The sequence below is a fragment of the Mus musculus genome, chromosome 3 (genome assembly GCF_000001635.26).
Source record: "Mus musculus strain C57BL/6J chromosome 3, GRCm38.p6 C57BL/6J".
In the NCBI taxonomy this organism is placed as follows: domain Eukaryota; kingdom Metazoa; phylum Chordata; class Mammalia; order Rodentia; family Muridae; genus Mus; species Mus musculus.
In genome coordinates, this window is record NC_000069.6 from 14,021,501 (window position 1) to 14,037,177 (window position 15,677).

Genomic DNA, 15,677 nt, shown 5'->3' on the forward strand with positions numbered 1-15,677 from the left:
AAGTTGCCTTTGATGCTGTATCATGCCCTTCTCTTCACTAACAGTAATTGCATGCACACTGCCTCTGTAACAGAATAGAAGCTTGGTAGCTCTGCCTAGTACCCCAGAACTTGCTAGGCAAGACTGGAGGAACAAGTGAATTTGAAGGCAGCCTGAGTGGCAAAGTGAGCTCCTTTTTCCAAATCAAAAATGAAAAGTGGAATCTGCCTTGAGAAATTTGATTTCAAGTTAAGTGTTTCTGCAAAGCTGAATTCTATATTCTTCCATGTAGAGCATATGGACCTAGGTTCTTTGTTAGTATAAAAAAAATTAAAAATATGTTGACTTCTTCTTAGGAAAAGTCTTGTGCATGGAACCATGTAATATAGTATGGATAATTTATGTATTTATTTAAGCAACAACAACTATACTCAGAAAGGGTTCTGTTAATAACCAATTCAACCTGTAACCTAGTATATAGTATTATAAGATGAATAGTTATATTATTTATTCAATAGATATATGTGCTATCCTAAAGCCATTAAGTTGAAGTCTTGAGATTATTTCTTATATAGCAAAGGGGAGAAAACATTGCCTAACTCCAGTTTTTTTCATTTTTTATTCTGTTACAAAATTTTATGGGAAAGCAACATATAAAAAAACAGAGCAGAGAAGAAATTAAAATTTAATTGCCTTTGTTGATCTCATTATTTTGACAACTTGGATCCATTAAAATATGTGTAAAAATGGAAGAATATACCTTTAGTAAGATTTTATATTTTGAGAAATTTTATTTTAATAGTGAGGGTTTAATTCCATTTACAATTTGAATAAAAGCTGACTAATCCATATTTATAGAAATGTCAGCACACATTGTTTTACTAAAATCGGGATGACTTTACAATGACTTTCTAGTGGAAAGTCATCCACAGGAGAGTTGGAGGAAAAGAAAAACATTCTTCTAAAGAGCAGTGTTTGCTTTGGGTGCAGGTTTCTCTTTAATAAGTAAACAAAAACCTTAGGCCAATTCTATTAGTTCTCTATTGGTGCATAACAAGTTTCCCCAGAGACCAGGGCATAAATGAGCCCAACATTTACCATTCCACCTCCAGTGTGAGCCAGGAAATGGAAGAAGGGCAGCTTTCCCCTCATAGGTTCTTGTTTAGATCCCTCAAGTGTGACCACAATTGAAGGATGAAGATGCAATTGCATAAAGGTTTAGGTGGGCAGGATGCTCTCTGAATTCATCCTTGACTTTTATTCAACATGTAGCTTCTGTGCAAAAATTCAGCTCTCTTACATGGATTAAAAAAATCCCAAGATAAGAAGAAGAGCACCCTAGATGAATCTTAATATTTCCGGTGTGATCTAGGACATGGTATCCTGTTTCTTGTCCTATTCTATCCATATGAAAAGAATCATTAATTCTAGCCAACACTTTAGCATTTATGAATGGCATTTTCCTTACAGATAAAAATGGCATCAAATTTCTTTTGCTTCTATAGCAAATAACTGTAAATTTAATTACTTAAATATCATGGATGTGAGCTGGAGAGTTGGTTTGTCAATTAAGAACTCTTCTTACTCTTCTAGAGGACCTGAGTTAAGTTTCCAGCACCCACATAGAAGGAAGGCTCACAAGCACTTGTAACTCCAGCTCCAGGAGATTTGATTCCTGTGGATGCCACACCCAAACACAAAAATTTAAATAATTAAGAATAAAAATAATCCTTTAGAGGATGGTTTCATTATTTTACAGCTCTGGAGATAAGAGTGCAGCATCAGGATAAGTCTCTAAGGAGAAATCGTGTTATGACTGCATTGATCTGAGGGAATAGAGGAAGAATGTGTTTCTTATCCTTTCAAACTTCTAGAAGTGTTTAGAATTCTTTTCTAGTGGATCAAACTACTAGTGCTATTCTGTCCTTTTCTTTCATATTCCCAACTTAAAGCTTTTGTTATTGCCTTTCGGTCTCACTTGATAACTCAGACCAAACTCACTCTCTAGAAATTAGTTTAATTTCCCTTTGCTGCATAATGTAACATATTTCTAAGTACAAAAACACCCTATGTTTCTCAAGGGAACTTATCTGTTTGTGTGTCACATAATCTGTGGGCATACATTTTAACTTGCCATCAAAACAAATTACTATGAAATGCGTGAAACCCAATATGCAGCTTCTCCACATGATGGTTCAACCAGCTGTGAAGAGAAGAGTTTTTAAAAATAATTCAGGAAATTCTAAAAACCCAACCTTGACCTTTTCACATGCTCAGATTTCAACTTTTTGGAAACAAGGAAAGGGCTTTGTGAGGAGCCTTCAAGTCCCAACCCAATACTTGAAAGGTACCCAGAGTTTCCTGAACCAACTGTGCTTCCATTTCTCAATTGTGCAAACCACCACTTCAAAGGCACCCAGGCTTTACTGAATCAACAGTGCTTCTATTTCTCAGTTGTGCTTCATAATTTGGTCTATAATGAACAAACACATACTTTCCTTATCAGTCCTTTCTAAACAATGTGGTATGATCACTATTTCTATATTGTATTAGCTATGGTAAACTACTAGAGCTGACTATCAATACCCAGGAGGATGTGCATAATATTGTGCTGCAACGGTAGAGACTGGGGTACATACATATATCAATCTGCAGAGTGGTGCTGGAATCAGACTCCTACAGATGGAGGTTGAGGGTTTAAAAATCAAGTGGACATTAAACAATGAATACTTTAAAGATCTCTATCCTCAAAGAAATATGCTCATCATTTATATAATTGGTACAGGTTGTACCTGGGTAGCTTTCTCTTTGTAGTTTCAGCTGTGTAAGATCTTCTTTAGAGTTAGTGATTAAAATTATAAGCGAATCAAAATAATTCAGTTACAACATAATAGTAAAATCTCTGGCAAGTTTTGGGGAATGAATGTCATGCCTCTGTAAATGTGACCTAAGTGCAGGTAGAAATATTCAGTAAACACTTTTTCACACTTGCACTCACCCATATTCATGCATGTCCTTGCCTTCTCTCTGGGTCCCAGACTATCTGCCTAGTTTTGTGGTGAGTTATCACAGAGGAAGGGGCTTCAGTTGAGGAAAACCTCCATGAGATCCAACTGATAGCATTTTCTCAGTTGGTGATCAATAAGGATGCCCCAGCCCATTGCAGGTGTGCCATATCTTGGCCGGTAGTCCTGGATTCTATAAGAAAGCAGGATGAGCAAGCCATATAAAAAGCAAGACAGTAAGCAGCAACTCTCTGTGGTTTCTGCATCAGATCCTGCCTTCAGGTTCCAAAACTGCTTAAGTCCTGCCCTGATTTCTTCCAAAGATGAACCATGGTCTTTCCAACTCAATTTGCTTATTGGTTATGTTGTTTCATTGTGGCAATTGAAACCCTAAGATATGGGCTTAATTTTTACTTAAATCTAATGAGCACTAGTTCAGGCTTAGAGCAACCTACACTTGCTTCTGATAAACAAGTAGTGATAAATAGTCCTGCTTTTCTCTCTCAATCATTCACAGCTGCCAAAGGCAGAAAGATAAGATCACTCTCTAATGTGTGTGGAATTTTTGAGCATTAAAGAATGTATCACTAAAGTCAGAAACCAAGTTCTAATCTGGGCTTTGTTCCACAGTTTCATGAAAAAAATTATTCTCTTGCTTGTGTTCTACCAATAAAACTAAGAAATTAATATTGATGTTATATAGATACTGTACATATCAATTTATCATTTGTAGCTTCTTTGATTACTTAATTTTTTCTTTCTCCAAGAAATGATTTTATTGAACATATTCTATTAAGTCAGTTTAGATCTACTATGTTATATTTGTATTATATATTTTTATCACTAATAAGCAATATTACATTAAGACTTTTCTAAACATTTTGCCAACGATTTCCCTTGCAGTCACTGATATAAGTAATGACCTTGACATGGCCAGGACATTTCTGCCCCATCTTTCCCGCAGCATATCTTGACAAATTATAGGTCAATAGTTTGGGGGCTGAGATGATATCCCAATATTTCCACTGGAAGTCTTGTCTAGTTAAAGGAGAGGGCAGTTCAGACTCTGTATCTGCCATTACTAGAAGTCTTACAGTCATTCTTGTAAATTTCTGGGAGTTTCCATGTACTAGGTTTCTGCATCATTCTTGAAATGTGCCCCTATTCAGTTGTCTTTTCCAGTATTCTCTCCCTCTCCCCTCCCCTTACCTGATTCCTCCTACTCTTGTCCCTACCATCTGTGGTATATTTTCTAGTTCCTTTCCCAGGGAGATTTATGTCTCCCCTTGAGATTTCCTTGTTTTATAGTGTCTCTAGGTCTGAAGATTATAGCATGGTTATTCTTTACTTTACAACCAATTTCCACTTACATAAAAGTAACTATCATGTTTGTCTTTCTGGGTTTCCTCACTCAGGATGAATATCTGAAATAAAAGGAGAAATTAGGATACATGGAACCCTGACTTTAAGCACTAATAGATTGATTAATTAATGATTTTCTGTCTTATACATGCTCATTGAAAGATAAAAAGATCTTTTCTAAAATGTAAAACTATAAAACAAATGGTCACTTGCTAATATATTCTATACATTATAGGCAATGAATATTTTAAATTAAAATGACGCTTTATCTACAAAATACTGTTTAAGTAAGATCTCAGAATGTTGGTAATATTTCTTTTTACTAATATCTTATTCAAATAATATATTATTTCTCAACTCCTTAAAGTAAAATCAGTAGTAAGGCCTACAATGAGTCATTGAACATTGTGTGCCCTTTTGAACATACAATCAGTATTAAGTGATAAAGCCAGGGTACCAACTATTATAATCTTCAAAGATGGAATTAAACTAGTGTTATTATATTCTAATCCTTTAGCAAAAATATTCAGCAGTGTCTCTAAAAGATGTTTTTCAACTTAAAATTATGAATACTATTATTGTAAAATGTTTTAAAATTTTAGACTTTAAACCATAATTGAGTGGCACTGTAAGATGTGCAGCAAAAAGACATCTGGACATGGGGTTGCCATTGCACTCAGAAACTCAATGAACAAGGCTGGGCTGCTCAAAACCACATTGATGATGGGAGAGGGATCATCAGAACACACCTTTCCCTAAGGAAATACTGGCAACTCAAGGTTGTTGGGGAGAGAATGTTATTGTTTACAATGGTTTAGCCATGGATGAGTTGCCCTAGCTCAAGTGAATAACTTTCCACGTAGGCTAGGGCAAAGGAATTCTAACTAAATTCTGTTGTACATGAAAGTAGGAGGCAACTGTTGGGAGGAAGGAGGAGAGGAAGAAGAAAATACAGGGGAATAAGAAGAGATGGTAACTAAAATTCATTATAGAACTGTAGGAAACTCTCAAACAACAACTTAAAAAAATGAGTAACCCTAGGATAATTGTCATAATCCAAAGCTTCATACTCTGAAATGTATATTTCAGTCACCACGTATCTTGTCAAAACCCAGATTATGATTGATTGTGATGGGCAAAGAACCTGGATGCCACATTTCTGACAGGCCTTTACATAATAAAAATGGTGTATGTTTGCTAAATGCTCTGCCAGGGCTGTGTACTACTCTGCAGAAAATATGTTTGAGGGCCTTAAACTGTTCTTAGCTTTTACTTGTAGATTATGAAATACACAACACAATAGTTAAGGTGTCTTATATTTTTAATCAGAGAAATAATAAGAACATTAAGGAAAATGCATATGAACATATATGAAAAGAAAGGAATGAATGAAGAGAAAAATTAGCATTGGAGTCTGTATTATTAGTGTAAAAATCTGAATGATCTCAAAGAATTCTTTACTGAATTTAATTTAAATGCTCATATTTGCGTCTGAAAATAATTATTATATATGCACCAGAATGAGCACTGCTAAATATAGGTATTCTTAATGAATTTTAGACCAAATTACACTTATTGTTTTGAGACAGGGTCTCACTGTGTGTTACTCCCATGGTCAAAAACCAAATTGGTTTTTGCCATGTAGTTTTACTCTTAATTATTATAATAATTTCCGCTATTGATCCATAAATCACTAGGAATATATATAACTTTTTTGACAGCTTAATTCATGTGTATAATAAATTTTGTTTATGGTTCCCTCATTAACCTGTTTCAAGGCCTTCCTTTTCTCAGAGAAACCCTTTTTCTTCTCAACAATCTCTCTACTACTTTAATGGTTTACTTGTTTGTTTGTTTGTTTTTGTGTTTGTTTGGATGTGTGTGTGACCATGTGTGAATGTGTGTGCATGAGTCTGTATGTATGCATAAGCATGTAGGTGTGTATATATCTGTGTGACTCTGTGTGTGTGTGAGATTATGTGTGATAGAGAGATAGAATATGTGTGTGTGAGTGTGTATTACTATTGAGTATAATTATGCTTGTTTGAATGAACATAGATGATGCTTTCTTTACTGGATTATATGTAATTTTTTAGTCATTACATCAGTGAAAGATACAACTCCTTATTCTTTCAGGAATAATTAGATGTCAATAGTCTGTCAGGAGTGGTAGATAGCTTGAGCCCTCCTTAGAGAATGATGAAATGATTTTGTTCATAATTATACAAGTCTCCAGCAGATTATCACAGTTAGTATGAGGTCAAAATCAAGCATATTCAGGGTATTGTTAGCAAATATTAATCTAAAAGTTGTGGTTGGTTACCTTGGTGTCTAGAACATTAACCTTAGGTAAAAAAAAAAAAAGTTATTTCAATTTCTTTTAAAGAAATAAAGATGCCCATGGAATTTGAAATATATCTTCTAAAAGTTTACCTACACAATTAAAATAGAAAATAATTGAAAAATAGCTAACCAAATTGAACTTTTCAGTAATTATGTTCAACAATTGTTATTACGACCATTTGGTGTTTGCTTTATAGTGTGTCTGAAAGCATGCTAGGTTCTCTGTTAAATAAATTTAGAGTGGACCAGAAATTGGTTAAACTTATGTCTAAGTTTCATAGTTTCAAGTTCATTAATATATTTAGATGAATAGAAGGTATTTTGATATATGGCCAATGGGAGCTTGGATAGAAAAGTTGTCACAAGAAAAGAAGAGCAGAAACTGGTGTTCTCTACTCCTCAAACTCTCTCAGAGTTAAGAGATACAGTTCTGGAAAATACCTAAGTTTAGAATTGGCATTTTGAAGTAGATCATCTCATGGACCAAGAAAGGACCTTGCAGCATCTTTTTATCTAGCAAATGAGGCATGGTACAATGTGAAGCAAGTGTCTGCAATATGGGACATTATGAGTGTAAGGTTTATTGCTCTCTGCTCCATCTCCATGAGGGTGTGGATTAGCCTCATGCCTTCCCCAGCTCACAGTATGCTTTATATATTCAGTTATTTAACAATGGAAAAGAATGACTGATTACATATTTTTAATTCTTAGTATAGAAGTTACATTTTACATGTCTCAATTGGGGTTAGACACCATATGGTCACTTATTGTCTGCATTTAAACCAATTGTGGTTTATGACCAGCTGCAGGTTTACAATGAAAGGTATGAATTTCTTCTTACAAAGTGAGTCTTTAAATCCAACTAGATGCCATTTGGTACCCTGAGATGACAGTGACATTGTTTTCACAATGGGATGTCTTGCAAAGTCTGTCATTATGATTCATATGTTACACAATTAGGTAGAATTGTTGATTGATTTTCTTTCTTGGAAGCTTGCAAAGCACCTTCTGAATTTCAAGGAGGAAGCTTCCAGGTCAGTTACAGCTAGATCCCTCCAAGTTGTATGCACAAAACACATAGTGTCTTCTGCAACAGGACTTACTCTCAAATTCTGTGAGGCAATCAAAGGCAATGTTTGGAAATCTCTTATTTCTCACTCTAAGGAACAACTTGAAGGAAAGTTTCCCATGCATTAATACTTCGATTTTTACTAGACAGACTGTGGTTATTAGGGGAAACATTATCATTCTCTCCTCTGTCCAACCACTCTGCCATATAATTGATACAAACAGAGTACTCATGTATGCAAACCTCAAAGATAAATAAGTGGACTTTGAAAGCTTGTGTGGAGGTTCTAGTGGGACACAGAGCTAATTCTGTAGCTTTAACTAAAGAAAAGTCCTCCTCTATTCAGAGAATGTCATCCTCTTTAACCAAGCATGCAGCTTCTAGAGGGATGCACATGGAAGCAGTGAAGAAGAAAAGGTACAGTCACCTAGCCTGCCAGATGAGCCGAATCAACCCTAGGGATAAATGGGGTGAGAGATGTCACAAGAAATTGTGCTCACATCTTCTACAGGGATGATACTCAAAATATATAAAGAACTCAAGAGATTAGACACCAAAAACCAAGTAACTCAATTTAAAATAGGGCACAAATCTAAACAGAATTCTTGACAGAGGAATCTAACGGCTAAGAATCACAAATAGAAATGATCAACATTCTTAGTCATCAGGGAAATACTAATCTAAATGACTAAGATTCTCTTGTATACCCTTCAAAATGGCTAAGATGAAAAACTCAAGCAACAGCCCGTGCAGACAAGGAGGTGAAGCAAGGGGAATATTCTTCCATTGCTGGTGGGAGTACAAATTTGTATAGCCACTTTGGACATCAATTTGGCAGTTTTTCAGAAAATTGGGAATAGTTCTATATAAAGACCCAACTAACCACTCCTGGGTATATACTCCATCCTAACACTAGGATACTTGTTCAACTATCTTCATAGCAGATTTATTTATAATATCCAAAATTGGAAACAATCTAGATGTTCATCAACAGATGAGGGGTACATTTACACAATAGAATTAATTAGCTATTAAAAGCAATAACATAATGACATTTGCAGGCAAATGGATAAAACTAGAAAAGAGAAACCTGATTGAAGTAACTAAGACCCACAAAACCAATCATGTTCTGTATGTACTTATAAGTGCCTATTAGCCTTAAAATAAAGGATAACCATGGTATAGTCCACAGACCCAAAGAAACTAAGTAACAATTAGAGCTCCAGGGAGGACGCTTGCATCTCACTGAGAAGAATAGAACAGGTAGAGGGTGGTTATATGGGTGGAGAGAACTGAGTGAGGGAGGGTCTGGGGAGGCGAACATGAAGAATCAAGTATGGATAGACCAGAAGAAATGAGAACTCAGAAAGAGAACTGGAATTGGTCTAGGAAGCATCTTTGGAATGAGTTAAGAACCAGAATTATGGAAACTCACAGGAATCTATGAGGGTGACCCTAGGTAATACTCCTAGCAGTGGGAATTATGAAACCCAAAATGGATGCACACTGTATTCAGGCAATGGAGTTCTAATGGAGAGATGGGGACAGCAACCCAGCCACAAAATCTTAGAACCATAATTTGTCCAAGACAGGGGTGAAGATTGAGCAGAAGTTGAAGAAATGGCCCAACTTGAAACCCTTGCCATGGAAAGAGCCTACTCCTGACAGTACTAATGATACTCTGCTACACTTGCAGGCAGGAACTTAGCATAACTGTCATCTGAGCAGCTTCACCTAGCAACTGATGCAAACAGATACAGAGATCCACAAGCAAACATTAGGTGGTGCTTGGGCAGTCCTATTGAAGAGGGGGAGAAAAGATTAAAGGCACCAAAGGGATCAAGGACACCACAAGAAAACCTTTACAACCAATAAACCTGGTGCCATAAGAGGTCACAGAGACCAAACCCCCAACCAGAAAGACAGAGGCCCTCTGAACATAAGGAACAGGAATGCAGCTTGGTTTTCATATGAGACCACTAAAATCCAGAAGAGGGGCTGTTGTTGATTCTGTTGCCTGCCTTTGGATCTGTTTCCCCTAACTGAGCTGCTTGACTACCCTCAACAGGAAAAGATGTGCTTAGTTCTCCTGCAACTTGATATGCTCAGGCAGGATGCTATCAATGAAAGTTCTCCTGTTTTCTTAGGAGACAAGGACTGGGAGAAGAGATATGAGGGGAGGCAGTAATAAGGATGTAAACTAAGTGAATGAATTAATTAATGAAAAATAAACTATAAACGAACTCTTAATGAAAACTTTAGAAAAAATTAGTAACTCTCAAAGGGTTGCATTCAAGTACTTTTTAATTATTTTCTTCACTTTAGATTCTCATGGGGAAGAAATCAGTTTAAATCTGAATAAGTAAAATATTATTACCAGGTGTTTAGTAAGAAGTTCAGGTTTCCACTTTTATTTGTCCTTGCAGACAGACCCCTACAGGCACAGAGTATGCTCTGGAAACAAATGGGAGTCTGGCCAGCCAGTGATCTGCACATTAGCATTCTAATAACCAAAGGCCAATGCGCCATAGTGAAGTGTCAGAACTAATTTATGAAACTAGGTCCATAGGCTCATTAAAGTGGTCACAATTCAGTGGCTGCCCAGTAAAATTAGACTACAGTTTCACTCTCATAACTGTGAATATTTTAACATATTATTAAGGACATATTTCCAGTGTTAAAACTGGCTTTGATTCTAGGAATGGAAAACAGCAAGATTAGATACCATTTACTTTTGCAATATAAAATTGTTTTTGCTTTCAGTTTTTGGCTCAAAATGCTTGGAATTTTAAAACACTGGATAACTGTACTTAGCATTTGCAAGAGCAGTGCATTTTTTTTTCTTGTGAATAACAAGTACTTCTGTGCAGCTCAGCTTATGTAACCTAAGGTCATAAACTCACCTGGCTAGGAAGTGTCAGACAGCACCATGGGGAAGCCAGAGTGCTTCTCACAGAGGTACTGCCCATGTCTCCATGAAGCCCTCCCTTCATCACACGCCCACCCATCCTAAGTACCAGACTCCTCCAACTCCATTTCTTTGCAGGCCGCTTTCCATACACAAACTGGGCTTTAGTGATCTAGAAAGCATGACTTCCAAAACATGGTCAAGAAATATATAATGCAATAAGGAAAAGGTAATTCGGTAAGTCTAGTGCAGTCCCTGTCAAGACTATCCCGAAGATACTCATTGATCTCTGCAGGGACATCCTGTGTCCTTTTCTGATAATTGAATGGTATGAGCATGGGGTGTGCTCAGTTATAGAGATGACTGTAGCAAGCAAAGCTAATGATTCTGATATCTCATCATCTAACGTATCAATGTGTATGAAAAGAGAATAATCATTCTTGCTCTGTTACTTTTATAGTGTTTACAGGATCAAAACTACTAACGACTGAAAAGAAAGGCTTTTTAATAGTGTGACGCTTATGTTTGAGTACTATATGGTTATATTCATTTTCTTGTCAAACATAACAAACTGTTTTCTTTATCTCCCGAGTTTTCATTTAACTGAGTGGTAATGAGTCCTTAAATCTTCTAAATGTGAACAATAAAATACTCTGTATGACCACTCTTGGCAGTCTCTATGTCATAGCTGAATTATTTAGATATCTATTTAAACCTGGAAAAGAGGGGGAAATAACTCGCAGAATAAAGATTTTCTTATTAAGTAACTCCCAAGAAAAACATTGTTGTTACTTTAGAAGACACCATTGTCAACTTGAATGTCCTTTTATATGAGGTATGTCTACTGCATCAAAGTTAAATATGTAGAAAGTAGTAAGGATAGTAGAAGTTGTCAGTTTACTACAGCAGTCAAAATAATACATGATGTAAAAGATTTCGTTAGCCTTTAAAATCAGGATGTTTCAAATTGAGTTCTTGGCAAATAAATAAATCTAAATTTGTCAAGATATCTTACAAATCAGGATTTTGAGAGAGGTATGTTATACCAAATGTCAACAAGAATGCTGTTCAAAAATATTTGAGATCCTACATGTGCATTAGAACATTTGAGTTATACATGAGTGAATATATTTCCTTTCGTTTTTGCAGAATTTTATTTGTTAATATGTAGGTAGTTATCCAGGAAAATATAAAATGTAACAGTTTTTCTATCCTATTTTAAATTTACCATAATATGCAATTGTATCATCAAAACACGATTCAAGTCAGTATCACTTTAACAAATATGTTAATATAGTTTGGCTAGAGCCAAGTTTTCTGGCTAGCCTTGCATACATTACGTTAGCAATAAAATCACTGAACAATCATTGAGCAAAAAATACAAAAACAAAAACAAAACAAAAAACAAAAACAAAAAAAACCACTGCAAGTACTGAAGAACAGAGTTGGGTGAAATGGTGACACCCTTCAGAAATTTAAAGTCAGTGTGATGGGAATGGTTACCTGAACTTAAATTGGTTCCAAGGGGACAATTGCATGTATGTATTTAGTACACTGTTGGGATCCTCTGAATATCAGACCCATGAAGTAATGGAGAAGTAATAGAAATTTTCTACCAAGTGTTTTCAGATGAATCTATCTTCTTGTTCTCATTTTTCCTTCTGAGAAAGACACTTCAAAATAAAATCTGTCTCATTTGCCTCAAGAAAAACTAGTTTCAGTTCATTGACTCTTTAATTTTACAACTTTACCTCTATTTTTGTCATGAAATCATGATTTTGCCTATTTAGTTCAAATAAACAACTGAAATTTTGGCAATAGTTAATATGCGTTACCCTTTTACTTACTATTAGAAGATATAGTTGTAACTTTCCCAACAAGAGATTTTTAAATTTTGTCTCAGGCTTAATAAATATAATTTTAGAATACATATTCCCTTCATCAGTTTATCATGTTAATTTCATCTAATAAATCAATAGCACATTAAAATAGGACACATCTATTCTATGAGACTCTTTGTAAATGCTTGTAGAGACTCATTGTATGGCATCCCATTTCTAGATGGCCATGAGCTGTCTCTCCCCATTTCCTAAGAGCACAAACAGCTCAAGCTATCTTCTTCTTCTTCTCTCTCCATGACTGGGAGGGATGGAGAGAAATGATATCAACAAGAGTGACATGCACCCTCACTGGCTTCATCAACACACACACACACACACACACACACACACACACACACACAAGGTTTCCTGATCTTACTAGTACTTTTCAAGAAAATATGATTTTGGTATCTACAAATCAGGCTACACCACCCAGTAATTACTATGTTTATACTTATACTCAATGACTAGAATGATGAATTTGGAATTGAAGAATATGCCAAAAACAATTTGCTAATAATGAATTAACACTCAGTCCATCTAAAAGATATGCATACTAAATGCAGTCTAACACAAAATCATAAACTCACACAAATGTTTCGTGTGGTTTTACTTTTTAATAAAAGTATATGTTGGACTCATATGTGTGGCTCTACAACATGAACTCTGTACATAATAGTACCTCATTGTTAAGGTACCTGACATGCTGGGAACAGTTCTAAAGAACAGAAGGAAGAAACTTTAACTCAGGAGCCTAACAAATGACCTTTTTATATTTTCTATGTTTAGACATTTTACTCCAAAGACCTTTGTTGCAGGAAATATTTTTATTAGATATTTTCTTTATTTACATTTCAAATGTTATCCCGTTTCCCTCTGAAATATTTTTAAAAAGAACAAAATGGCACATTCCCACGCTTGTGCCTCTGCCCTGTCCACCTGGCTGGCCATTCACTGGTGGACAATGTTTGACCCGAATTTATCTCATGGAGACTCTTTAGCCAAGAGCTCCCAAAAAGTCTCCAACCAGCTCTCTAGGTTTCCATTGGTGGTTGCTCCCATATCAACCCCATGTTTCAGATCCCCCACAGCCTTTGCACCCTTTGCTGCTGTACTTTTCTCTCTTGAATCCAGATGAGCTGTGTGAAGGAAAACACAACACAAGCTCAGTTCAGAAACAATAACTCAATCTCTGGGTGCAACAACTAAAACATTGAAAATCTTGTAAGCCTTATTAAAATCTGATTCCTCTGGTAGCAAATCCTTGGGGATCTGCCATGATACCAGGAAACTCTAGCAGCTACATCTTATCCCTCTCTGTCCCTGTCCCCAAAAGACCTAAATCTCTCCTGCTTCCTCTCTTCCTCTGTCCAACCAGGAAGTCCTGCCTACTCACCCAGTGATTGGCTCCTTTATTCATTAGGGGTTGGTTCACAAGAACAGCACCAGGGCTATCCACAACATTCCTTAGCTTAGCACAGTAAATAGAAATTGAAGTTTAATTAGCCTTTCCCTCACCCTGTCTGTGTGTAACTTGCACATTGCCAGGGCAAACAGGAGGTCTCTGCAACAAAACCAAGATGCTATTTGCCCTTCTGTATGGCCCTTTAAGGACAGTAGCTCTTGATACATAAGAATGTGAGCTTTGGTCTCTCACAAAGTTTGGCTGTACTTATAATATCATTTAATCTTTTATCTATACAGATCATTTCAAAAGTGGACTGGATTGTTCATCCTCTGCCAAGACTTTCTCTTCATAATGATGAGCTGTCTAATAAACCCAGACTTTGTGTGTGGGTCAATAGGGCACTGTAAACACACCCATTTGCATATTAAAGAACAAATTTTATGTGCTTGTTGGAAAATTCTGCATCTTAGCACCAGTCTGAAATAAGATATTAAAGACTCATATGCACTCTTTTAATATTTAAAGATATTATTTTATTCTCTTATGTGTATGGGTGCATTGCAGGCATATTGTATACATATTATATGCCTGTTTAAGGCTTGTAGAAGTCAGAAGAGGACATCATATCCCTAAAGGCTGGAGTTACAGATGGGTATTAGGAATCAAACGTGAGACCTCTGCAAAAATCACAACTACTCTGAACCAACTCTCCAGGCCCTCATGTCCATTTTTAATACCTTTGATGGGAATCTAATAGTCTGAAAATACAGATTTAGCAGCCTGTCATGAAAGGCTTTCTCTAGTTTTAGCATGTTGTCAACTAGTTTTACAACCACTGACAGCACATTATAAAAAAAATTAAGGATACTGACAATATTTTTGACAGCCTTGTCTCATGTTTTTATTTATGTATGTGGATAATTTCACATTTTCATTTTATAAATCATGATATCCAAAGTAGAAACAAACAATGAATGTTATTATATTTTCACAGACAAGTAGCCTCTGCCATTGTAACCATCTCCATTTATACTTCTATCAGCTACACCACATATGAAAAAGTATAAAAAACCTCAGTACTCACTGTAGCTAATTCTAAATCACAAAAGAGTTACTGCCTATTTGATTGATTTTTGGCTAAGTCATATATATATATATATATATATGTATATACATACACACACACAGAGAGTATAATATATAGTATATAGCATATAATATAAGACTCGTGGATTGTAATCAAATTTGAAGTTTTAGCTGGAGTTTCTAGTGCTTTTCTCATTCTCACTAATCCAGCCCAAGTGTATTGTTCTCTCTGATCATCGACTTAACCAATTCCCAGCCTTTGTCAAAACCGCCTGTTCATCATGATTCTGAAGTGGGTGTATAACAACATATATTGACATTGTTATCTCATCTTCCTTTCAGTTATTTGTTATTCACTACCTGCCATAAAATACACAAGATGTTTGTTACTAAGAATAGTACTGTGATGATAATCCATGTTTTCTATGTCATGTTCTATGATTTGATCTCAAAGTTCTTCATGTCATTCCAAACATGCCCTTTAAAAGGTAATCCTTTGTTGAATTAATTGTTTACCTTTAAATTCTATTCATTTATCTAATTACATAAGAGTTATCCCTACGTAGTCCTTCAATTTGCCTATTAATGTAAATAAAAGATTGATATTTTCAGCTCATTGCTATGATTTTAGGGCTCC

General features: G+C 35.7%; 1 protein-coding gene across 14 annotated transcripts in view; it reads left to right on the forward strand.

Annotated features, from left to right (window-relative positions):
• The window catches only part of Ralyl (RALY RNA binding protein-like), a 710,633-nt gene that overhangs the window by 549,846 nt on the left and 145,110 nt on the right, over positions 1-15,677 (forward strand). The window lies entirely within an intron of this gene.